The sequence below is a fragment of the Arachis hypogaea genome, chromosome 8 (assembly GCF_003086295.3).
Source record: "Arachis hypogaea cultivar Tifrunner chromosome 8, arahy.Tifrunner.gnm2.J5K5, whole genome shotgun sequence".
Taxonomy (NCBI): Eukaryota; Viridiplantae; Streptophyta; class Magnoliopsida; order Fabales; family Fabaceae; genus Arachis; species Arachis hypogaea.
Window position 1 is genome coordinate 22,840,696 of NC_092043.1, and position 26,962 is coordinate 22,867,657.

Genomic DNA, 26,962 nt, shown 5'->3' on the forward strand with positions numbered 1-26,962 from the left:
CTTGTGCCTCCAAATTTCTGATGGAGGACCTTGTTTCACTCATGAAACTTAAAGTGGCCTTAGACAGATTAGAGACTAAATTTGCTAAATTAGAGGGGATCTGCTCAGAATTCTCTGTCTGTTGCTGAGAAGATGATGGAAAAGGCTTGTTATTGCTTAGCCTATTTCTTCCACCATTATTAAAGCCTTGTTGAGGCTTTTGTTGATCCTTCCATGAGAAATTTGGATGATTTCTCCATGATGAATTATAGGTGTTTCCATAAGGTTCACCCATGTAATTTACCTCGGCTATTGCAGGGTTCTCAGGATCATAAGCTTCTTCAGAAGCTGCCTCTTTAGTATTGTTGGATGCATTTTGCCATCCATTCATACTTTGAGAAATCATGTTGACTTGCTGAGTCAACACTTTGTTCTGAGCCAATATGGCATTCAGAGCATCAATTTCAAGAACTCCCTTCCTCTGAGGCGTCCCATTATTCACAGAATTCCTCTCAGAAGTGTACAAGAATTGGTTATTTGCAACCATGTCAATAAGTTCTTGAGCTTCTGCATGCATTTTCTTTAAGTGAATGGATCCACCTGTAGAATGGTCCAATGATATTTTGGAAAACTCAGATAGACCATAATAGAATATATCTAATATGGTCATTCTGAAAACATGTCAGAAGGACACTTTTTGGTCATCTGCTTGTATCTTTCCCAAGCTTCATAGAGGGATTCACCATCTTTTTGCTTGAAGGTCTGAACATCCACTCTAAGCTTGCTCAACTTTTGAGGATGAAAGGATTTATCCAAGAAGGTCGTGACTAACTTATCCCAGGAGTCCAGGCTATCTTTAGGTTGTGAGTCCAACCATGTTCTAGCTCTGTCTCTTATAGCAAAAGGGAAAAGCATGAGCCTGTAGACTTCAGGATCTACTCCATTTGTCTTAACAGTCTCACAAATCTGCAAGAACTTAGTTAAAAGCTGATAAGGATCTTCAGATGGAAGTCCATGAAACTTGCAGTTCTGTTGCATCAAAGCAACTAATTGAGGTTTCAGTTCAAAATTATTTACTCCAATGGCAGGAATTGAGATGCTTCTTCCATCAAACTTGGATGTTGGTTTAGTGAAATCACCAAGCATCCTCCTTGCATTATTGTTGTTGAGTTCGGCTGCCATCTCCTTCTCTTGTTCGAAAATTTCAGAAAGGTTGCCTCTAGGTTGTTGTAATTTAGCTTCTCTTAGTTTCCTCTTCAGAGTCCTTTCAGGTTTAGGATCAGCTTCAACAAGAGTTCCTTTTTCCTTGTTCCTGCTCATACGAAAGATAAGAGAAAAAAGAAAAGGAAGAGGAATCCTCTATGTCACAGTAAAGAGGATCCTTATTATTAGTAGAAGAAGAAATGAATAAAAGTGAAGAAGACTCCAAACACAAGGGTAAGGATAGAGGCAGTGATTGGAGATGAAGAGAGGTGAAGAGAAGTGTTAGTAAATAAATAAATAAATAGAAGAAGATGAGAGAGAGATTTTCGAAAATATTTTTGAAAAGGAGTTAATGATTTTCAAAAATTAAGATAAGAAATTAAAATTAAAATTAAAATTTGAAACAATTAATTAATTAAAAAGAATTTTTGAAAAAGAAGGAGATATTTTCAAAAATTAGAGATAGAAAAGTAGTTAGATGGTTCTGAAAAAGATAAAAAACCAACAAAAAGTTAGTTAGTTGATTGAAAGAGATTTGAAAATCATTTTTGAAAAGATAAGAAGATAAGAAGATATTTTGAAATCAAATTTTTGGATAAGACAAAATTTTTGAAAAAGATATGATATAAAAGATAAGATAAGATAGATTTAATTTTTAAAATTAAAATTAATTACTTGACTAACAAGAAACTAAAAGATATGATTCTAGAATTTAAAGATTGAACCTTTCTTAACAAGAAAGTAACAAACTTTAAATTTTTGAATCAATCACATTAATTGTTAGCATAATTTTCGAAAATAAAGATAAAATTTAAAAAAAAAAAGATTTTTGAAAAATATTTTTAAATTTTCGAAAATCATAAGATAAAAATGAAAAAGATTTGATTTTTGAAAAAGTTTTGAAAAGATAGGATTTTTAAAATTGAAAATTTGACTTGACTTGTAAGAAACAACTAATTTTAAAATTTTTTGACTAAGTCAACTCAAATTTTCGAAAATTATGAGAAAATTAAGGAAAATATATTTTTTTATTTTTGAATTTTAATTATGAGAGAAAAAAACACAATTATGACCCAAAACATGAAAATTTTGGATCAAAACAAATTATGCATGCAAGAACACAATGAATGTTAAGATGAACACCAAGAACACTTTGAAGATCATGATGAATATCAAGAACATATTTTTGAAAAATTTTTGATGCAAAGAAAACATGCAAGACACCAAACTTAGAATTCTTTAATGCATGGACACTATGAATGCAAAAATGCATATGAAAAACAACATACAACACAAAACAAGAAAACATCAAGATCAAACAAGAAGACTTATCAAGAACAACTTGAAGATCATGAAGAACACCATGAATGCATGAATTTTCGAAAAATGCATAATAATTTTAAGAACATGCAATTGACACCAAACTTAAAAATTGACTCAAGACTCAAACAAGAAACACAAAATATTTTTTATTTTTTTCTAATTTTTTTGTATTTTATTTTATTTTTTCGAAAAACATATAGGAAAAAGAAAATAAGAAATTCAAAATCTTTAAGAAGAATTCCAGAAATCTTTCAATATTAGCCCAAATCTCCAATCAAAGGGTTGGACATGGCTTAATAGCCAGTCAGCTTTAGGATGGAATTACATGCATTGTGGTGATTAGTTGAAGACCAATTCCAAAGGAGTTTGAATATGGCTTTGCAGCCAGTCAGGATTCAACATGCTTCATGAAACTCTGGAATCCATTCTTAAATGTTTTGAAGCCATAGAATGATTTATTTTAAAAAAAAAATTCGAAAATAGGAATAAAAATTTTTTTTGAAAGATTTTTGAAAATTTTTGAAAAGAAAATTACCTAATCTGAGCAACAAGATGAACCGTCAGTTATCCATACTCAAACAATCCCCGGCAACGGCGCCAAAAACTTGGTGCACGGATTTTGTGATCATCAACAATGACTCCAAAGACTTGGTGCTCTCAAACATAAATCACACTTTGTCACAACTCCGTACAACTAACCAGAAAGTGTACTGGGTCGTCCAAGTAATACCTTACGTGAGTAAGGATCGATCCCACAGAGATTGTTGGTATGAAGCAAGCTATGGTCATCTTGTAAATCTCAGTCAGGCGGATTTAAATGGATTAAGAGATTATTGGTTTAAATAATGATAATAAAATAAATAAAAAATAAAGATAAAGTTACTCATGTAATTCAATGGTGGGAAATTCAGATAGGTGTATGGAGGTGCTGTGTTCCTTTTGAATCTTTGCTTTTCTACTTCTTCCTTCCAGTTTTTTATCACTCCTTTCTATGGCAAGTTGTATGTAGGGCATCACCGTTGACAATGGCTACATCCCATCCTCTCAGTGAAAATGGTCCAAATGCTCTGTCACATCACGGCTAATCATCTGTCGGTTCTCAATCAGGTTGGAATAGAATCCAGTGATTCTTTTGCGTATGTCACTAACGCCCAGCCTTCAGAAGTTTGAAGCTCGTCACAGTCATTCAATCCCAGAATCCTACTTGGAATACCACAGACAAGGTTAGACTTTCCAGATTCCCATGAATGCCGCCATAAATTCTAGCTTATACCACGAAGATTCTCATCAAGGAATTCAAGAGATATGCGCCCGAACTAAGGTAGAACGGAAGTGGTTGTCAGTCACGCGCATTCATAGGTGAGAATCATGATGAGTGTCACGGATCATCACATTCATCATGTTGAAGTGCAATGAATATCTTAGAACAGGAATAAATCGAATTGGATAGAAGATAGTAGTAATTGCATTAAAACTTGAGGTACAACAGAGCTCCACACTCTTAATCTATGGTGTGTAGAAACTCCACCGTTGAAAATACATAAGTGATAGGTCCAGGCATGGCCGAATGGCCAGCCCCCAAAACTTTATCAATAGCCTCCTAAGATAAATAATTAATTAAAACTGAGACCAAAGATGTCTAATACACTAGTAAAAAGTTCTATTTATAATAAACTAGCTACTATGGTTTACAAAAGTAAGTAATTGATGCATAAATCCACTTCCGGGGCCCGCTTGGTGTATGTTTGGGCTGAGCTTGATCTATCCACGAGCTGAGGCTTCTTTTGGAGTTGAACGCCAACTTGTAACGTGTTTTGGGCGTTCAACTCTGGTTTGTGACGTGTTTCTGGCGTTTGACTCCAGAATACAGCATAGAACTGGCGTTGAGCGCCAATTTACGTCGTCAATTCTCGAACAAAGTATTAACTAATATATCTTGCTGGAAAGCTCTGGTTGTCTACTTTCCAACACTGTTGAGAGCACGCCATTTTGAGTTCTGTAGCTCTAGAAAATCCATTTTGAGTGTAGGGAGGTCAGATTCCAACAGCATCAGCAGTCCTTTGTCAGCCTCCTATCAGAGTTTTGCTTAGGTCCCTCAATTTCAGCCAGAAAATACCTGAAATCATAGAAAAACACACAAACTCATAGTAAAGTCCAGAAATGTGAATTTAGCATAAAAATTAATAAAAACATCCCTAAAAGTAACTAGATCATACTAAAAACTACTTAAAAACAATGCCAAAAAGCGTATAAATTATCCGCTCATCACACAGCCTTTGATGTGGCTAGGAAGGGTCTTCCAAGGATGATGGATTCATCCTCATCCTTCCCAGTGTCTAGGATTATGAAATCAGTAGGGATGTAAAGGCCTTCGACCTTTACTAGCACGTCCTCTACGTGTCCATAAGCCTTTTTCATGGATTTGTCTGCCATCTCTAATGAGAATTTGGTAGCCTGTACCTCAAAGATTCCAGGTTTCTCCATTACAAAGAGTGGCATGAGGTTAATACCTGACCCAAGGTCACACAGAGCCTTCTCAAAGGTCATGGTGCCTATGGTACAGGGTATTTAAGAATTTACCAGGATCCTGTTTCTTTTGAGGTAAAGTATGCTGAACCCAGGTATTCAGTCCATTAATGAGCAATGGAGGTTCATCCTCCCAAGTCTCATTACCAAATAACTTGGCATTCAGCTTCATGATTGCTCCTAAATACTGGGTAACTTGCCCTTCAACAACGTCTTCATCTTCTTCAGAAGATGAATAGCCATCAGAGCTCATGAATGGTAAAAGGAGGTTCAATGGAATCTCTATGGTATCTAAATAAGCCTCAGATTCCTTAGGTTTCCCAATTGGGAACTCCTTTTCGTCCAGAGGACGTCCCACGAGGTTTTCCTCACTGGGATTCACGTCTTTCTCCTCCTCTGTGCATTCGGCCATACCAAGTAAGGTTATGGTCTTGCACTCTCTTTTTAGGTTCTCTTCTGTATTGCTTGGGAGACTACTAGGAGGAGTTTCAGTGACTTTTTTACTCAGCTGGCCCACTTGTGCCTCCAAATTTCTAATGGAGGACCTTGTTTCATTCATGAAACTTAGAGTGGCTTTAGATAGATCAGAGACTATATTTGCTAAGCTAGAGGGGCTCTGCTCAGAATTCTCTGTCTGTTGCTGAGAAGATGATGGAAAAGGCTTGCTATTGCTAAACCTATTTCTTCCACCATTATTAAAGCCTTGTTGGGTTTTTTGTTGATCATTCCATGAGAAATTTGGATGATTTCTCCATGAGGGGTTATAGGTGTTTCCATAGGCTTCACCCATGTAATTCACCTCTGCCATTGCAGGGTTTTCAGGATCATAAGCTTCTTCTTCAGAAGATGCTTCTTTAGTACTGTTGGATGCATTTTACAATCCATTCAGACTCCGAGAAATCATGTTAACTTGCTGAGCCAATATGGCATTCAGAGCATCAATTTCAAGAACTCCCTTCCTCTGAGGCGTCCCATTACTCACAGGATTCCTTTCAGAAGTGTACATGAACTGGTTATTTGCAACCATGTCAATGCGTTCCTGAACTTCTGTAGGTGTTTTCTTTAGGTGAATAGATCTACCTGCAGAATGGTCCAATGACATCTTAGACAATTCAGACAGACCGTCATAGAATATATCCAGGATGGTCCATTCTGAAAGCATGTCAGAAGGACACTTTTTGGTCAGTTGCTTGTATCTCTCCCAAGCTTCATAGAGGGATTCACCTTCTTTCTGTCTGAAGGTTTGAACATCCACTCTAAGCTTGCTAAGCTTTTGAGGAGGAAAGAACTTGGCTAAGAAAGTTGTGACCAGCTTATCCCAAGAGTTCAGGCTATCTTTAGGTTGAGAGTCCAACCATATTCTAGCTCTGTCTCTTACAGCAAAAGGGAAAAGCATAAGCCTGTAGACTTTGGGATCAACCCCATTGGTCTTAACAGTATCACAGATCTGCAAGAATTCAGTTAAGAACTGAAAAAGATCTTCTGATGGAAGTCCATAAAACTTGAAATTCTATTGCATTAGAGAAATTAATTGAGGCTTTAGCTCAAAATTGTTTGCTCCAATGGCAGGGATTGAGATGTTTCTTCTATGTAAGTTGGAATTTGGTGCAGTAAAGTCACCAAGCATCTTCCTTGCATTGTTGTTGGGTTCGGCCATGTCTCTTTCTTTTTCGAGATTCTCTGTAAGGTTTTCTCTGGTTGTTGTGCTTTAGCTTCTCTTAGCTTCTTCTTCAGAGTCCTTTCAGGTTCAGGATCTGCTTCAACAAGAATGTCCTTGTCCTTGCTCCTGCTCATATGAAAAAGAAGAAGACAGAAAAGGAAGAGGAATCCTCTATGTCAGAGTATAGAGATTCCTTTATGTGAGTAGAAGAAGGAGAAGAGAAAAATTCGAACACAGAGGAGAAGAGAGGGTTCGAATTTGGAGATGAAGAGAAGTGTTAGTAAATTAAATAATTAAAATAAAGTAGATGAGAGGGAGAGAATTTCAAAAATTGTTTTTGAAAAAAGGTTAGTGATTTTCGAAAATTAAGAGAAGAAATAAATTAAAATTAAAATTTAAAACAATTAGTTAATTAAAAAGAATTTTAAAAAAGGTAAGGAATTTTCGAAAATTAGAGAGAAAAAAGTAGTTAGGTAGTTTTGAAAAAGATAAGAAATAGTAAAACAAATAAAAAGTCAATTAGTTAGTTGAAAAAGATTTGAAAATCAATTTTGAAAAGATAGGAGGTTAGAAAAGATTTTAGAAATCAAATTTTTGAAAAAGATATGATTGGAAAAGATTTGATTGAAAAAGATATGTTTTGAAAAAAAAATATATTTGAAAAGATATGATTGGAATTTATTTTCAAAAAGATTTGATTTTTAAAATCAGAATTAATGACTTGACTCACAAGAAATCAAAAGATATGATTCTAAAATTTAAAGTTTGAATCTTTCTTAACAAGAAAGTAACAAACTTGAAATTTTTGAATCAAACCATTAATTGTTAATGTTAAATTCAAAAATTATGAAATAAAGATAAGAAAAAGATTTTGAAAATCAATTTAAAAAAAATTTCAAAAATATAAAAGAAAAATGAAAAAGATTTGATTTTTGAAAAAGTTTTGAAAAGATAAGATTTTTAAAATTGAAATCTTGACTTGACTAATAAGAAACAACTTATTTTAAAATTTTTTGACTAAGTCAACCCAAAGATTTCGAAATTTATGAGTAAAATAAGGAAAATATATTTTTTGATTTTTGAATTTTTAATGATGAGAGAGAAAAATACAAAAAAGACTCAAAACATGAAAATTTTGGATCAAAACCAATGATGCATGCAAGAACACTTTGAATGTCAAGATGAACACCAAGAACAATTTGAAGATCATGATGAACATCAAGAACTTATTTTTGAAAATTTTTCAAGAAAAGAAAAACATGCAAGATACCAAACTTAGAGATTTTTCATGTTTAGGCACTGTTCCGTGGGTTACCTGAAATTGTAGGTCGATCTCGGACGAGATCTGCTGTGCTGGTCGGAGCTATTGTGTTCGACCTGTTGGACTTGGTGATGGTGCTGATCCTTCGTCCCCGGAGGGTGGGGGGTACCTGCAAGGGACTCCGATGCTTAAGTTAGCAAGGGTATTAAGCAGGTTTTTAGTAGAATCAGAGTATGAGTTATTCCTGGGTGCTCCAGTGTATTTATAATGGCGTAGGGTGACCTTTGCAGATAAGATAAGTTAGTTATCTTATCTTATCGTATCTTTATCTTATCTTCAGGGGAACTGCCCTTCCCTTGGTAGGCTTGGGTTGCCTTAGGATTTGGGTCGTGTTCCTCTATTTGGGCCCTTTACTGGGCTTTCCTAGTAGCTTGGCCGAGCTCCTTAAGAAGAGGTCGGGTCATCCTGACCTGAAGAGGTCGGTCGCTTTGTTTGTAGAACATCTCGAGTCGGACTGCTCGACCCAGGGTATGAACAGTGCCCCTGCTTGAGCTCGGTTTTTATTTGGAGGTCGAGTCTTGGTTTTAGGACTTCGGGCCTTCTCGGGTGAAGCTGAACTCGAGCATTTTGTCGCTTTTATCTTTGTAGAGCTCCTTTTTGAATGCGGAACGTTTCTGTTTCTTTAGAAGCACGCGCTTTAGTGCTCTAGCTTTGGAAACATGCGAGGGTTTAACACCCTCATTAATTGGCTTTTAATGCCCCATTTCTCTTGGTTCTTTTATTCGAATTTTGTATCCTAAAAGACGGTTTTCTTTTTCCTGTAACTTCCCCTCTTTTTCGCTGCTTTCATCCTGCATTCTCGTTTTTTCTCTGTAACGCTTCGGCATTTGCTGATGGTTCTGCTTCGCGGTCAATCTTTACTGCTCTGCTCCACTTTTCAGCTTTTTTCTTCAAAGCTTTCCTCCTTCTTCCAGGTTGGGTTTGCTTTCTCTTCACCGTTTTATTTTTGCTGCCTTGTTTTTGATTCTTTGATGACGCTCTAATTTTGTACGTTGGAAAGCTTGAACCTTTTCCTTGTTTATGTGCTTGGTTTATTGCTGTGACATCTATTTCCTGGTCTTCTTTCATCCTTATGTATGCTTTGGGTGATTTTCCTGGTTTTAGCTTCTTTTTAGGGCTTCGTGTGTTGTAGTTGATTTTCGTACTGCTGTTTTGAAAAAGGTTGCTCCTTTGATAACTTGTTTGCTCCATTGATGATTTTGTTTTTGTTGATGGCTTTTCTTTGATAGAGAAGATGGTTTTTGATGACTTTCCTTTGACTTTTGCCTTTTTCTCCTCGAGAAGTTGTTTGTTTGGAAGAGAGTTTTATCTTTGTAGCTTTTTCTAAGACTTTACTCTGTCATCGCCTCCAAAGGATGCCCCTGGACCTCGGTGTGCGTCTTGGGGTTTTCCTTTTACTGTTTGTGTGCTTGAGGTCGTGTTGTCTGGTGCACGAAATTGTGATCATCAATGGCGCCATCAACATGGTACACTCAATTACAATCTCAACTCTTTGTCACAACTTCGCAAAACTAACCAGCAAGTGCACTGGGTCGTCTAAGTAATAAACCTTACGCTAGAAAGGGTCGATCCCACGGAGATTGTTGGTATGAAGCAAGCTATGGTCATCTTGTAAATCTCAGTCAGGCAGACTCAAATGGTTATGGAGGATAACATAAAACGTAAAATAAGGATAGAGATACTTATGTAATTCATTGGTGAGAATTTCAGATAAGCGTATGGAGATGTTTTGTCCCTTCCGTCTCTCTGCTATCCTACTGTCTTCATCCAATCCTTTTTACTCCTTTCCATGGCAAGCTGTATGTAGGGTTTCACCGTTGTCAATGGCTACCTCCCATCTTCTCAGTGAAAATGTTCAACGTGCTCTGTCACAGCACGGCTATTCAGGTGTCGGTTCTTGATCATGTCAGAATAGAATCCAGTGATTCTTTTGCGTCTGTCACTAACGCCCCACAATCGCGAGTTTGAAGCTCGTCACAGTCATTCAATCTTTGAATCCTACTCAGAATACCACAGACAAGGTTTAGACCTTCCGGATTCTCTTGAATGCCGCCATCAATTCTAGCTTATACCACGAAGATTCCGATTAAGAAATCCAAGAGATAAACATTCAAGCCTTGTTTGCTTGTAGAACGGAAGTGGTTGTCAGTCACGCGTTCATAAGTGAGAATGATGATGAGCGTCACATAATCATCACATTCATCATGTTCTTGGGTGCAAATGAATATCTTAGAACAAGAATAAGCTGAATTGAATTGAAGAACAATAGTAATTGCATTAATACTCGAGGTACAGCAGAGCTCCACACCTTAATCTATGGTGTGTAAAAACCCCACCGTTGAAAATACATAAGAACAAGGTCTAGGCATGGCCGAATGGCCAGCCTCCCAAAGAGGGTTCAATCATAAAAGCATGATCAAAATATTCAAGTGATCAAAAGACGTCTAATACAATAGCAAAAGGTCCTCCTTATAGAGAACTAGTAGCTAGGGTTTACAGAAATGAGTAAATGACATAAAAATCCACTTCCGGGCCTACTTGGTGTGTGCTTGGGCTGAGCATTGAAGCATTTTCGTGTAGAGACTCTTCTTGGAGTTAAATGCCAGCTTTTGTGCCAGTTTGGGCGTTTAACTCCCATTCTTGTGCCTGTTCCGGCGTTTTACGCCAGAATTCTTGAGCTGACTTGGAACGCCTGTTTGGGCCATCAAATCTCGGGCAAAGTATGAACTATTATATATTGCTGGAAAGCCCAGGATGTCTACTTTCCAACGCAGTTAAGAGCGCGCCAATTGAGCTTCTGTAGCTCCAGAAAATCCACTTCGAGTGCAGGGAGGTCAGAATCCAACAGCATCTGCAGTGCTTCTCAGCCTCTGAATCAGATTTTTGCTCAGGTCCCTCAATTTCAGCCAAAAAATACCTGAAATAATAGAAAAACCCAAAAACTCATAGTAAAGTCCAGAAAAGTGAATTTTAACTAAAAACTAATAAAAATATAATAAAAACTAACTAAAACATACTAAAAACATACTAAAAACAATGCCAAAAAGTGTACAAATTATTCGCTCATCACAACACCAAACTTAAATTGTTGCTTGTCCCCAAGCAACTGAAGATCAAATAAGAATAAAAGAAGAGAATATGCAATGAATTCCAAAAACATCTATGAAGATCAGTATTAATTAGATGAGCGGGGCTTTTAGCTTTTTGCCTCTGAACAGTTTTGGCATCTCACTTTATCCTTTGAAATTCAGAATGATGGGCTTCTATAGGAACTCAGAATCCAGATAGTGTTATTGATTCTCCTAGTTAAGTATGATGATTCTTGGCTGTGGCCCAAAGCACTCTGTCTTCTAGTATTACCACCGGATACATATATGCCACAGACACATAACTGGGTGAACCTTTTCAGATTGTGACTCAGCTTTGCTAGAGTCCCCAATTAGAGCTGTCCAGGGTTCTTAAGCACACTCTTTTTGACTTGGATCACAACGTTATTATTTCTTTTTTTTTCATGTACTATCTCTTTTTTTTTGAATTCACTGCTTTTTCTTGCTTCAAGAATCATTTCTATGATTTTTCAGATCCTCAGTAACATGTCTCCTTTTTCATCATTCTTTCAAGAGCCAACATTCATGAACAACAAATTCAAAAGACATATGCACTGTTCAAGAATACATTCAGAAACCAAAGTATTGCCACCACATCAAAATAATTAATCTATTATAAAATTCAAAATTCATGCAATTCTTCTCTTTTTCAATTAAGAACATTTTTCATTTAAGAAAGGTGATGGATTCATAGGACATTCATAACTTTAAGGCATAGACACTAAGACACTAATGATCATAAGACACAAACATAGATGACGAACATAACCATAAAAATTCGAAAAACAGGAAAATAAAGAACAAGGAAGTTAAAGAACGGGTCCACCTTAGCGATGGTGGCTTGTTCTTCCTCTTGAAGATCTTATGGAGTGCTTGAGCTCCTCAATGTCTCTTCCTTGCCTTTGTTGCTCCTCTCTCATGACTCTTTGATCTTCTCTAATTTCATGGAGGAGGATGGAATGTTCTTGGTGCTCCACCCTTAGTTGTCCCATGTTGGAACTAAATTCTCCTAGGGAGGTGTTGATTTGCTACCAATAGTTTTGTGGAGGAAAGTGCATCCCTTGAGGCATCTCAGGGATTTCATGGTGAGTGGGATCTCTTGTTTGCTCCATCCTTTTCTTAGTGATGGGCTTGTCTTCATCAATGAGGATGTCTCCCTCTATGTCAATCCCAACTGAATAACAGAGGTGACAAATGAGATGATTATTATCATTATTTAAACCAATAATCTCTTAATCCATTTAAATCCGCCTGACTGGGATTTACAAGATGACCATAGCTTGCTTCATACCAACAATCTCTGAGGGATCGATCCTTACTCACGTAAGGTATTACTTGGATGACCCAGTACACTTGCTGGTTAGTTGTGCGGAGTTGTGACAAAGTGTGATTTATGTTTGAGAGCACCAAGTCTTTGGAGCCATTGTTGATGATCATAATTTCGTCCACCACTGTGATTGATGTGGATAGAAGAGAGTTGGTTCTTCAACTGAATGAGGACTACCTTGTGTTCAAAACGCAAGGATCTTCCTCTGTAACCATGGAGAGGAAGCAAGAAAAGCTTCTCTCAATGCAGAGTCAAACAAAGCCCCCACAGTCAAACTCTAAGTTTGGTGTTGGGAGGCCACAACCAAAATCTAAGTTTGGTGTTGAACCCCCACATTCAAACTCTAAGTTTGGTGTTGGGAGGTCCCAACAATGCTCTGAACATTTGTGAAACTCCATGAGAGCTCACTGTCAAGCTATTAACATTAAAGAAGCGCTTATTGGGAGGCAACCCAATTTTTAATTATCTATGTTATTTCATTTTTTTAGGTTGATGATCATGTGGAGTCACAAAAACAACTACAAAAATCAAAGAAAAATAAAAAACAGCATTAAAAATAGCACACCCTGGAGGAGAAACTTACTGGCGTTTAAACACAAGTAAGGGTAGCAGAATGGGTGTTAAATGCCCATTCTGGCACCATTATGGGCGTTAAACGCCAGAAACAGGCTACAATCTGGTGTTAAACACCAGAAACAGGTTGCAGCCTGGCGTTTAATGCCATGAAAGGAATAAAAGCTGGCGTTTAATGCCAGAAACAACTAGTAATCTGGCGTTAAACGCAGGATTGCACTGTAAGGGCATTTACACGCCTAATAGGAGCAAGGATGATACATCCTTGACCCCTCAGGATCTGTGGACCCCACAGGATCCCCACCTACCCTCCCACAACACTCTTTCCCAAATACCCCTCACCAATTAACTCATTCACTCTTCCCCAAATACCCCTCACCAATCAACTCATTCACTCTTCCCCATCACCTCTTCACCAATCACCTCCATATCTCTTCTCCAAAAACTCCACCTACCTCACTTTCAAATTCAAACACTTTTCCCTCCCAACCCTACCCTAATAACTGAATCCTAACCCTCCCCTCACCCTATATAAACCTCTCACTACTCCTTCATATTCACACAACACATACACCTTTCCACAATCTTGGCCGAATTCACCTCTCCCTCCATCTCCTCCATTTTTCTCCTTTTCCCTTTCTTTCTTTCTTCATTTACTCGAGGACAAGCAAACCTTTTAAGTTTGGTGTGGAAAAAGCATTGCTTTTTGTTTTTCCAAAACCATTTATGGCACCTAAGGCCGGAGAAACCTCTAGAAAGAGGAAAGGAAAGGCAAAAACGTCCACCTCCGAGTCATGGGAGATGGAGAGATTCATCTCAAAGGTCCATCAAGACCACTTCTATGAAGTTGTCACCAAGAAGAAGGTGATCCCTGAGGTCCCTTTCATGCTCAAGAAAAATGAGTATCCAGAGATCCGACATGAAATCCAAAGAAGAGGTTGGGAAGTTCTCACCAACCCCATTCAACAAGTTAGAATCTTAATGGTTCAAGAGTTCTATGCCAATGCATGGATCACTAGGAACTATGATCAAAGTATGAACCCGAATCCAAAGAATTGGCTTACAATGGTTCGGGGGGAAATACTTAGATTTCAGTCTGAAAAATGTAAGGTTGGCATTCAACGTGCCAATGATGCAAGAAAACGCATGCCCCTACACTAGAAGGGTCAACTTTGATCAAAGGTTGGACCAAGTCCTCATGGACATATGTGTGGAAGGAGCTCAATGGAAAAGAGACTCAAGAGGCAATCCGGTTCAATTGAGAAGACCAGACCTATCCAGGAAACTTTAGAGGTAAGCTCAAAATCCATCCAGTTCTTCTCTCCAAAATTTCGGGTATGTAAGGCTTGGGGCTAAGTTAGTTTTTGTGATTCTTGGTGTTTAGGTTCACTCTAATCCTTGCTTAGCTTTGAGTATTGCCATCCAAATCTGTTAGGAAAGGTAAAAGGCTTTGAAATCTTGTGAACGTTTGATTTATGATGAACCCTAGGTTGATTTTTGGGTGATTTATATGTATAAAGCTTGATTATTGTGAGTTTGGAGCTTGTTGGTGCTTGTTGGAGCTACATTGGTGGTTGGATTTTGGTTGAAAGCTCATTTGGTTCATATTGGGAATCTTCCAAGGTATGGTTTCAGTTTTCTTTATGTAGTATATAATATTCATGGACATTTAGGCTAGTGACCCATAGGATAGGATTGGATTTGAATGGTTGTTGAATTGTTGGATGTGGTTATATGATGATGTTTGATGAAATAATGATTAATAGTGATATGATGAGAATAAATGAATTGTAAAATTGAGGAGTGAATTATGTTGATAAATGTGATTTTGGTGTTGAATGACTGGTAATGTAGTCGGAAATTGTTAATGAAGTTTGATATATGAGATATATTGATATGGATGTTGTGGATGAGGAAAAGTGAAGAAAAATGTGATAAATTTGGTGTAAAATGACAAAGAGGGTTGATTATGAGGAAAGGTGGGGTTTGAACTGGGTTGGTTTGGTTTTAGTTGTGTTTTGCGAAGCAATTGTGAAAATTGCGATTTTGGGTGAAAGCAGAATTTTGGTGAAGTTTGTCTGATCATAACTTTTGCCTCGATTTTCAAAATTAGTTGAAATTTGTTTATAATTAAAGATCCTTGGAAACCCTTAAATCGGTATAATGTTTGTGAAATTTTGAATTTTGTAGAGGAAGTTATGATCACTCAAAGTTGGTGTTTAAAATCTGAAAATTTTGCAAAGTCACAGAATTCTTAGTGTTCTGGTGTGTGCGCACGCACAGCCTTGTGTGCACGCACACTCTGCATAAATGGCGACCTGTGCACATGCACAGACCTGTGCGTCCGCACACGCAGAGGCAAGCAATCTACCTGCATCGTTGGCACAGCTTGTGCGCGCGCACGTCAAAAGAAAAAATTGCAACCTGTGCGTACGTACAGACCTGTGTGCACACACACATTGGGGAGGCCAGTCTGTTGGAGGCACTCGCACAGGTTGTGTGAGTGAACAAACCCTTTTATGTTTTGATACCTGTGCGTACGCACACTTTTAAAAATTTCCTGGGCGTGCACACGCATACCCCTGTGCAGACACACACGCCCTGTTTCTCAAATTTTGATTTTTTTTTCAAGTATTTCACCTTCTCGATGAGATTGTAAGCTTCTATAACACCTTTTTAAGATTTTGGGCATATTTTTGGGTGATCAAACAAGGGAAAATGGTTTAAGGTTTAGATGTTATTAATTGGGAAATAGTTAGCAAACGAAGTACTAGGCTTCTGTTGTACGGGGGAAGGTTTGATGATGTGTGATGAATGGTTGATGGGTGAGATGCGAAATTAAGGCACTGAATTGTGCAATGAACAGTGGTTGAAAGGAGGCGAGGACTCTGAATGAAGTGATGGATCCATCTTATACTACAAATGTTTTTGAAAACCACTGTATCACTTTTCATTGAGATTACGAGACGTTCTGCGTCTGACAAGGGCCGAGGTTGGATCCCGCCTGTCGAGGTAGCGGCGGCGGCGTAAGAGTGGTGGTTTGTCCCGCTTGCGCTTAGATGTGAGGTCGGTGGCAATAGATCCCGCTCGCATCCCTTCGGATCATCAGAGCATACAGGCGCAAAACCCTGGATAGTGATCCGAGTACTCTATCTCAGGTGTTCCCACACCATGAATCCAAAGGGCAACATCTCCATGGGGATGTGTTGGGTTGGTAGTTGAACCAACAATGTGATATCACAGCCAGTAGGGCAGGCATTTATCATATGCATTTTCTACCTGTATGTATGCTTTGCCAACTTGATATTGTTTTCCTTATCTATTTAACATGTCTAATTGCTACTTATATTAATTGCTGTATATGCTTTTACTTGTGTTTTACTTATATTGTATATACTTGTGCTTTTGCTGGGGTTGAGGAGGGTCAGACGACGGTGGCAATGGGATCGCATGGTGGATCGGTTGGTGAAGGCTGTGGGACAGCGGTGTTTGATTAGAGTAGAAATTCCCTAAGATAGATTACCCTGAGTTGGTACTACGGCTTAAGTTGTATTAAGGGATTACATATTATGTTGTTTTGGTTTATTATGCTTTAAGCTTGAATTCTTGTGATGGATATGGAGTCTAGGATTGCCTTTGGCATCCCGGGGTCTTATATCCTACATCACTGGGCACTGTTACCATACTGAGAACCTCCGGTTCTTATACCATATTTCTGTTGTGTTTTTCAGACCAGGTCGCAACCCACCTTGGTGAGTTGTCTGGTTGGTGACAGGAGCGGAGGATCTAGATATCCTTTGGAGTTCTTTTGAGTTGTTATATATATATGTCTCTCACTTTTGTATTTTGCTTTAGCCTAGAGGCTTATATTGAGAGAACAAAATTTGTGTAAGTTGTTTTTACTGTCTAGTTTCATACATGGTTTGTATATGGCTAGTCAGTTTAAACTCCACGAGTCATGGCTAGTGTCTTATGAAATTATACTATTATACTATGATGTTTCGTTATTCTATACATGTTTTTTATGCTTTAAGTCAATAGCTTCGTTAGTATGTTTCGCGCTTTTAAAATCATGTTTTTAAGCTATATTCTTCATCGGGCTTCTAGATAGTAATAATTCCTTCTATATAATACGTGTAAAAGCTTAGAATTGTCGTAACCTTTGATTAACCTTTGCTTTACAACGTGAGGTAAGGCTTAGGCTAATTAGGGTGTTACACCAAACTTTTAAAATTAAAATAATATAAACAAGTAACTAATTATGAAAATTTGAAAATAAGATAAGATAAGAGATTTGAAAAAGATTTATTTTGAAAATTTTGAAATTAAAAATTGAAAAGGAAAAGTCAACAAGATAAGATAAGAATTGAAAGGATTTGAAAAAGATTTGATTTTGAATTTTGAATTTGAAACAAGATAAGTTAAAGATTTGAAAATAAGTTGAAAAGGTAAGATATGATGAAGATTTGAAAAAGATAGTAAAGATTTAAAAAGATTTGAAATTTGACTTTTGAAAAAGATTTAATTTTAAAATTTGAATTTTGAATTTTTAAATTTTAAATTTTGAAATTGAGTTTTAAATTTTGAATTTGAAATAAAATAAGATAGGATTTTTGAAATTTAAAGAAAGATAAAAAGATAAGAAAAATATTTGAAATTTAAAATTTAAAATTTACTAACAAAGACTAAACTTAAAATTTTTAAATCAAGATAAGAAAAAGGGAATAAGATTTTCAAAAATTTGAATAACGATAGAAAAGATATTTCTTTTATGTTTCGAATTAAAGAAGAAAGAGAAAAACAACCAAAAGACACCAAACTTAAAAAATTTTTTAAAATCAAACAAAGAAAAGAAATAAGAACAACTTGAATACCAAAAAGAACACTCAATAACAATTTTCGAAAACTTAAAGAAAAGATAAACACACAAGGGACACCAAACTTAAAAATTGACACTAGACTCAAACAAAAGACACAATTTTTAAAATTTTTGTCACAAGAAACCAAGAAAGTTCGAAACTTTTAACAAAAGACTCAAACACAAGACAAAGAAAAGATGAATTTTGAAAAAGTTTTTTAAAAAGAAAACAAAAGACACAATTAAAAGTACCTAATTTAAGGAACAAGATAGTCCGGTAGTTTGTAAAACTCAAAACAATCCCGGCAACAGCGCCAAAAATTTGGTGCACGAAAATGACTCTGCAATATTTGCACAGATAGACCGGCAAGTGCACCGGATCGTCCAAGTAATACCTCAGGTGAGTGAGGGTTGATCCCCAGAGATTGTTGGTTTGAACAAGCAATAGCTATCTTATAGATCTTAGTCAGGCGGATAGAAAAAATAGTTGTTATGAAAAATGCATAAAATAAAATAAATAAAGTTACTGGATAGGTGTGAAATCAGTAATAAGAGAACGGTTGAGGCTTCGGAGATGCTTCTTCCTTCCGGATCAACTTTTCTCACTGTCTACCCCAACTTCTGATGATTCATTCCATGGCAGGCTGTAAATGACTAACGCCAGGTCAGTGGTCATTAGTCTCCTCTGCTTCAGATCAAACGCCAGGTCAGTGGTTATCCAATCTGAACGGGGTTGAAGCTCCTGTAGTCCATTCCCTTGGTGATCTCCTCCTAAATATACTAATCTGATAACCAAAAATTACTGAAATAGGATAAACTAGTCTTGTAGTGCAAAAATCCACTTTCCGGGCCTACTTGGTGAGTGTTTGAGCTGAGCTTGCATGAAGCCAGGAGTTATTACTCCCTCTAGGGCATTGGACACCAGCTTTGAACTCCATTTTGGGCGTTGGACGCCAGCTGCTCTATTTTGGCGTCCAACGCCAGGAATGGGATAGATAGCTGGCGTTGAACGCCAATTTTGGGCCTTCATTTCCAGAGCAAAGTATAAACTATTATATATTTCTGGAAAGCCCTGGATGTTAGATTTCCATAGCCATTAAGAGCACACCATTTAGACTTCTGTAACTCCAAAAATGCTTCTTCGAGTGCATGGAGGTCAGAATCTAACAGTATCTGCAGTCCTTTCTCTGTCTCTGAATCAGACTTTTCCAAAGCTCCTCAATTTTAGCCAGAATTTACCTGAAATCATCATAAAACACACAAACTGAAAGTAGAATATAAAAATGTAAATTTTGCACTAAAACCTATGAAAACATAATAAAAACTATATGAAAATGATGCCACAAAGCGTATAAAATATCCGCTCATCACTACTCCTAAAGGTGGTTACTCACTCTACTATAAATACACTGACACCCTTCAGGTATATTCATGTCCCAAGCTACTAAAAACCTGCCTAAAGCCTTTGCTAACTTAAGCATCAGAGTCTCTTGTGGGTACCACCCCCACCTCCTCACGAGGAACTCGTACGGGAGCACCTCGGCATCAAAACATGTCGGACACTGCCTCATAAGGAGCGTGGACCTCACATTCAAGCCCAAATCACCGTTTCAGGTAATCGTCAGAACACTTTCTTATTTAGAAGCTACGAAAATAATTAGGAAGATGAATTAGCACTCTCAATCCTTATTCATATACGGTCATGTAACATGTACAAGCGTTTGTAACTAAATTTAACTACGTTGGCATAAGTCTAGCGAAAAAAATTGTGTGCATACGTTACCGCTTTTTCTTTTCCACGCTTCTATAACATAGAAATTTTTTTTGGAAAACACAAAAATTTATTGATATAACAAAAAATTTTGCACGTAGCGTAAAGATTTTTACACATGGCACAAATTTAACGATATAATATAAAAAATTTTGCACATAGCACATAAAATTTTGTTGCCAATATATTCTGTTAGTTGGGTGAGCCAATGTTTTAGTATGTGTCTGGTGGACGAAATTGTGATTAACAATAATGGCTCTTTAGCATGTGCACAAAAACATTAACTCAGCACTTTCTTTCCACAATCTCGTTCAACTAACCAGCATGTGTACTGGGTCGTCCAAGTAATAAACCTTACGTGAGTAAGGGTCGATCCCACAGAGATTGTTGGTATGAAGCAAGCTATGGTCACCTTGTAAATCTCAGGTAAGTGGATTCCACAGAAAATAAGATAGTAAATAGTTACTCATATAATTCCATGGTGGGAATTTCAGATAGGCATGTGGAGATGCTGTGCTCCTCTCGAATCTCTACTTTCTTCTTACATTCATCCAATCCTTCTTACTCCTTTCCATGGCAAGCTGTATGTAGGGCATCACCGTTGTCAATGGCTACATCCCATCCTCTCAGTGAAAATGGTCCAAATGCTCTGTCACAGCACGGCTAATCATCTGTCGGTTCTCAATCAGGTTGGAATAGAATCCCTTGATTCTTTTGCGTCTGTCACTAACGCCCAGCCTTCAGGGGTTTGAAGCTCGTCACAGTCATTCAACCCCAGAATCCTACTCGGAATACCATAGACAAGGTTTAGACTTTCCGGATTCTCATGAATGCCGCCATCTATCTAGCTTATACCACGAAGATTCTGTTGGGGAATCTAAGAGATATGCGCCCGGCCTAGAGTAGAACGGAAGTGGTTGTCAATCACGCGCGTTCATAGGTGAGAATGATGATGAGTGTCACGGATCATCACATTCATCAAGTTGAAGTGAAACGTATATCTTGGAATAAGAATAAAAGAGAATTGAATAGAAAGTAATAGTAATTGTATTGAAACTTGAGGTACAGCAGAGCTCCACACCCTTAATCTATGGTGTGTAGAAACTCCACTGTTGAAAATACATAAGTGAAAGGTTCAGGCATGGCCGAATGGCCAACCCCCTGAATGATCAAGAGACCGAATGATCAAAGACTAGAACAGCCAAAGATTAAACTGTCAAAAGATGTCTAATACAATAGTAACTTATCCTATTTATACTAGACTAACTACTAAGGTTTACATGAGTAAGTATTTGATGCATAAATCCACTTCCGGGACCCACTTGGTGTATGCTTGGGCTGAGCTTAATCTATCCACGAGCTGAGGCTTTTCTTGGAGTTGAACTCCAAGTTATAACGTGTTTTGGGCGTTCAACTCCGGATCATGACGTTTTTCTGGCGTTTAACTCCAGACAGCAGCATGTACTTGGCGTTCAACGCCAAGTTACGTCGTCAATTTCCGAATAAAGTATGGACTATTATATATTTCTGGAAAGCTCTGGATATTTACTTTCCAACGCCGTTGAGAGCGCGCCAATTGGAGTTCTGTAGCTCCAGAAAATCCATTTCGAGTGCAGGGAGGTCAGATTCCAACAGCATCAGTAGTCCTTTTGTCAGCCTTTTTCAGAGTTTTGCTCAAGTCCCTGAATTTCAGCCAGAAATTACCTGAAATCACAGAAAAACACACAAACTCATAGTAAAGTCCAGAAATGTGAATTTAACATAAAAAATAATGAAAACATCCCTAAAAGTAGCTTGAACTTACTAAAAACTACCTAAAAACAATGCCAAAAAGCGTATAAATTATCCGCTCATCATAACACCAAACTTAAATTGTTGCTTGTCCCCAAGCAACTGAAAATCAATTAGGATAAAAAGAAGAGAATATACTATAAATTCCAGAATATCAATGAATATTAATTATAATTAGATGAGCGGGACTTGTAGCTTTTTGCTTCTGAACAGTTTTGGCATCTCACTTTTTCCTTTGAAGTTTAGAATGATTGGCTTCTCTAGGAACTTAGAATTTCGGATGGTGTTATTGACTTTCCTAGTTAAGCATGTTGATTCTTGAACACAGCTACTTATGAGTCTTGGCCGTGGCCCTAAGCATTTTGTTTTCCAGTATTACCACCGGATACATAAATGCCACAGACACATGACTAGGTGAACCTTTTCAGATTGTGACTCAGCTTTGCTAGAGTCCCCAGTTAGAGGTGTCCAGAGCTCTTAAGCACACTCTTTTTGCTTTGGATCATGACTTTAACCACTCAGTCTCAAGCTTTTCACTTGGACCTTCATGACACAAGCACATGGTTAGGGACAACTTGATTTAGCCGCTTAGGCCTGGATTTTATTTCCTTGGGCCCTCCTATCCATTGATGCTCAAAGCCTTGGATCCTTTTTACCCTTGCCTTTTGGTTTTAAGGGCTATTGGCTTTTTTTGCTTGCTTTTTCTTTTTCTTTCTATATTTTTTCGCCATTTTTTTTCTCTTTTTTTTCGCAAGCTTTTTACTTTTCACTGCTTTTTCTTGCTTCAAGAATCAATTTCATGATTTTTTAGATTATCAATAACATTTCTCTTTGTTCATCATTCTTTCAAGAGCCAACAGTTTTAACATTCATAAACAACAAGATCAAAAATATGCACTGTTCAAGCATTCATTCAGAAAACAAAAAGTATTGTCACCACATCAATATAATTAAACTAAATTCAAGGATGAATTCGAAATTCATGTTCTTCTTGTTCTTTTGAATTAAAACATTTTTCATTTAAGAGAGGTGAAGGATTAATGGATTTTATTCATAGCTTTAAGACATGGTTACTACATACTAATGATCATGAAGTAGAGACACAAAACATAGATAAACACAACATTAAAAACCGAAAAACAGAAAGAAATAAGAACAAGGAATGAATCCACCTTTAGTGGCGTCTTCTTCTTGAAGGACCAACAATGTCCTTAAGCTCTTCTATGTCCCTTCCTTGCCTTTGTTGCTCCTCCCTCATTGCTCTTTGATCTTCTCTTATTTCATGGAGAATGATGGAGTGCTCATGATGTTCCACCCTTAATTGTTCAATATTGCGGCTCAAATCTTCTAAGGAAGTGTTGAGTTGTTCCCAATAGTTGTTGGAAGGAAAGTGCATCCCTTGAGAACTGTGAAGGGTCTCTCTTGCTTGCTCCATCCTCTTCTTGGTGATGGGCTTATCCTCTTCAATGGGGATGTCTCCTTCTATGATAACTCCAGCTGAGTAACATAGATGGCAAATAAGGTGAGGAAAAGCTAGCCTTGCCATGGTGGAGGACTTGTCGGCTATTTTGTAGATTTCATTGGAGATAACCTCATGAACTTCTACTTCCTCTCCAATCATGATGCTATGAATCATGATGGCCCGATCCACAGTAACTTCAGATCGGTTGCTAGTAGGAATGATGGAGCATTGAATGAACTCCAACCATCCTCTAGCCACAGGCTTGAGGTCCAGTCTTCTTAGTTGAACTGGCTTGCCTTTGGAGTCTATTCTCCATTGAGCTCCTTCCACACATATGTCCATTAAGACTTGGTCCAACCTTTGATTAAAGTTGACCCTTCTAGTGTAGGGGCGTTCATCTTCTTGCATCATGGGCAAGTGAAACGCCAACCTCACATTTTCCGGACTAAAATCTAAGTATTACCCCCGAACCATTGTGAGATAATTCTTTGGATTCGTGTTCATACTTTGATCATGGTTCCTAGTGATCCATGCGTTGGCATAGAACTCTTGAACCATTAAGATTCCGACTTGTTGCATGGGGTTGGTTAAGACTTCCCAACCTCTTCTTCGGATCTCATGTCGGATCTCTGGATACTCATTTTTCTTGAGCTTGAAAGGGACCTCAGGGATCACCTTCTTCTTTGCCACAACATCATAGAAGTGGTCTTGATGGCTTTTGGAGATGAATCTTTTCATCTCCCATGACTCGGAGGTGGAAGCTTTTGTCTTCCCTTTTCCTTTTCTAGAGGATTCCCCGGCCTTAGGTGCCATTGATGGTAGTGGAAAACAAAAAAGATTGTGCTTTGACCACACCAAACTTAAAATATTGCTCGTCCTCGAGCAATAGAAGAAAGAAGAGAAGAAGAAGAAGAAGAGAATATGGTAGAGAGGGAGAGATGTAGGTTCGGCCTAGGTGAAGAAGAGGGGGTTGTGTTGTGTGAAAATGAAGTAGAATGGAAGGGTATATATAGGGAGAGGGGGTAGTGTGTATTCGGCCATTTAGGGTGGGAATGGGTGGGAAAATGTTTTTGAATTTTTGAAAGTAGGTGGGGTTTATGAGGAAGAGTGGATGGATGTGAGTGGTGAAGGGGGTGATTGGGAAGAGGAATTGAGGTGATTGGTGAAGAGTGTTGGGAAGTGTGACATGGGGAAGAGTAATCACAAAAATAGGATTAGGAGGTAAGGTGGGAATATAGTAGGTGGGGATCCTGTGGGGTCCACAGATCCTGAGGTGATCCTGTGGGGTCCACAGATCCTGAGGTGTCAAGGAATTCCATCCTTGCACCAAATAGGCATGTAAAATGCCTTTGCACACCATTCTGGCGTTTAAACGCCCATTGGTGCACGTTCTGGGCGTTCAACGCCCATGTAAAGCATGTTCCTGGCGTTGAACGCCAGTTTCATGCTTGTTACTGGCGTTAAGCGCCAGCTTTTCTTCTCTAGGCACATTCCTGGCGTTCAGCGCCAGAATATTGCTTGTTTCTGGCGTTCAGCGCCAGAATGATGCTCTGTTCTGGCGTTGAACGCCGGCCAGATGCATCGTGCTGGCGTTGAATGCCAGCCTGTGCTTCCTCCAGGGTGTGATTTTTTTCTTCTGCTGTTTTTGATTCTGTTTTTAATTTTTATGATTTTTTCGTGACTCCTCATGATCATGTACCTAATAAAACACAAAATAAAAATAAAATAATATAAAATAAAAATTAGATAAAATTGGGTTGCCTCCTAACAAGCGCTTCTTTAATGTCAATAGCTTGACAGTGGCTCTCATGGAGCCACAAGGTGATCAGGTCAATGTTGTATTGTCCCAACACCAAACTTAGAGTTTGGATATGGGATCTTAACACCAAACTTAGAGTTTGGTTGTGGTCTCACAACACCAAACTTAGAGTTTGACTGTGGGGGCTCTTCTTGACTCTGAACTGAGAGAAGCTCTTCATGCTTACTCTCTTTTGTCACAGAGGGATGGCCATGTGCCTTAAACACAAGGTAGTCCCTATTCAATTGAAGGGCTAATTCACCTCTGTTGACATCTATCACAGCTCCTGCTGTGGCTAGGAAAGGTCTTCCAAGGATGATGCATTCATCCTCTTCCTTCCTAGTGTCTAATATTATGAAATCAGCAGGGATGTAAAGGCCTTCAACCTTTACTAACATGTCCTCTACTATTCCATAGCTTGTCTCAAGGACTTGTCTGCCAATTGTAATGAGAACAAGGCAGGTTGTACCTCAATGATCCCCAGCTTCTCCATTACAGAGAGTAGCATAAGATTTATCCCTGACCCCAGATCACATAGAGCCTTTTCAAAGGTCATGGTGCCTATGGTACAAGGTATTAAGAACTTGCTAGGATCTTGTTTCTTTTGAGGTAGAGTTTGCTGAATCCAGGTATCTAGGTCATTAATGAGCAAGGGAGGTTCACTTTCCCAAGTCTCATTACCAAACAACTTGGCATTCAGCTTCATGATAGCTCTGATGAGCAGATAATTTATACGCTTTTTGGCATTGTTTTTAGTTTGTTTTTAGTATGTTTTAGTTAGTTTTTAGTATATTTTTATTAGTTTTTAGTTAAAATTCACTTTTCTGGACTTTACTATGAGTTTGTGTGTTTTTCTGTGATTTCAGGTATTTTCTGGCTGAAATTGAGGGACCTGAGCAAAAATCTGATTCAGAGACTAAAAAGGACTGCAGATGCTGTTGGATTCTGACCTCCCTGCACTTGAAGTGGATTTTCTGGAGCTACAGAAGTCCAATTGGCGCGCTCTCAATGGCGTTGGAAAGTAGACATCCTGGGCTTTCCAGCAATATATGATAGTTCATACTTTGCTCAAGATTTGATGGCCCAAACCGGCGTTCAAAGTCACCATCAGAATTCCAAGCGTTAAACGCCGGAACTGGCACAAGAATGGGAGTTAAACGCCCAAACTGGCACCAAAGCTGGCGTTTAACTCCAAAAAGAGTCTCTACACGAAAATGCTTCAATGCTCAGCCCAAGCACACACCAAGTGGGCCCGGAGGTGGATTTTTATGTCATTTAATCATTTCTGTAAACCCTAGGCTACTAGTTCTCTATAAGTAGGACCTTTTACTAATGTATTTTTATCTTTTGATCTTTGGAATCTTTTGATCACTTTAGATCTCTAGATCATCTTTGGACATCTAGTTCTTAGATCATTGGGAGGCTGGCCATTTGGCCATGCCTAGACCTTGTTCTTATGTATTTTCAACGGTGGAGTTTCTACACACCATAGATTAAGGTGTGGAGCTTTGCTGTACCTCGAGTATTAATGCAATTACTATTGTTCTTCTATTCAATTCCCCTTGTTCTTGTTCTAAGATATCACTTGTTCTTCAACTTGATGAATGTGATGATCCGTGACACTCATCATCATTCTCACCTATGAACGTGTGCCTGACAACCACCTCCGTTCTACCTTAGATTGGGTGGATATCTCTTGGATTCTTTAACCGGAATCTTCGTGGTATAAGCTAGAATTGATGGCGGCATTCAAGAGAATCCGGAAGGTCTAAACCTTGTCTGTGGTATTCTGAGTAGGATTCAATGATTGAATGACTGTGACGAGCTTCAAACTCCTGAAGGCTGGGCGTTAGTGACAGACGCAAAAGAATCACTGGATTCTATTCCAACCTGATTGAGAACCAACAGATGAATAGCCGTGTCGTGACAGGGTGCGTTGAACATTTTCACTGAGAGGATGGGAGGTAGCCACTGACAACGGTGAAACCCTACATACAGCTTGCCATGGAAAGGAGTAAGAAGGATTGGATGAAGACAGTAGGAAAGCAGAGAGACGGAAGGGACCAAGCATCTTCATACGCTTATCTGAAATTCCCACCAATGAATTACATAAGTATCTCTATCTTTATCTTTATGTTTTATTCATCATCCATAACCATTTGAGTTTGCCTGACTAAGATTTACAAGGTGACCATAGCTTGCTTCATACCAACAATCTCTGTGGGATCGACCCTTACTCGCGTAAGGTTTATTACTTGGACGA

The 26,962-nt window shown here is 38.1% G+C and overlaps 2 non-coding genes across 2 annotated transcripts; both read left to right on the forward strand.

The window, feature by feature from the left end:
• Positions 1-658: 658 nt before the first annotated feature.
• On the forward strand, positions 659-762 carry LOC112708586 (small nucleolar RNA R71). Its single transcript, XR_003156438.1, has one exon. It is a non-coding gene; the product is annotated as a small nucleolar RNA R71 (small nucleolar RNA).
• Positions 763-6,187: 5,425 nt separating this feature from the next.
• LOC112708639 (small nucleolar RNA R71) lies at positions 6,188-6,295 on the forward strand. The gene has a single exon (XR_003156484.1). It is a non-coding gene; the product is annotated as a small nucleolar RNA R71 (small nucleolar RNA).
• Positions 6,296-26,962: the final 20,667 nt, after the last annotated feature.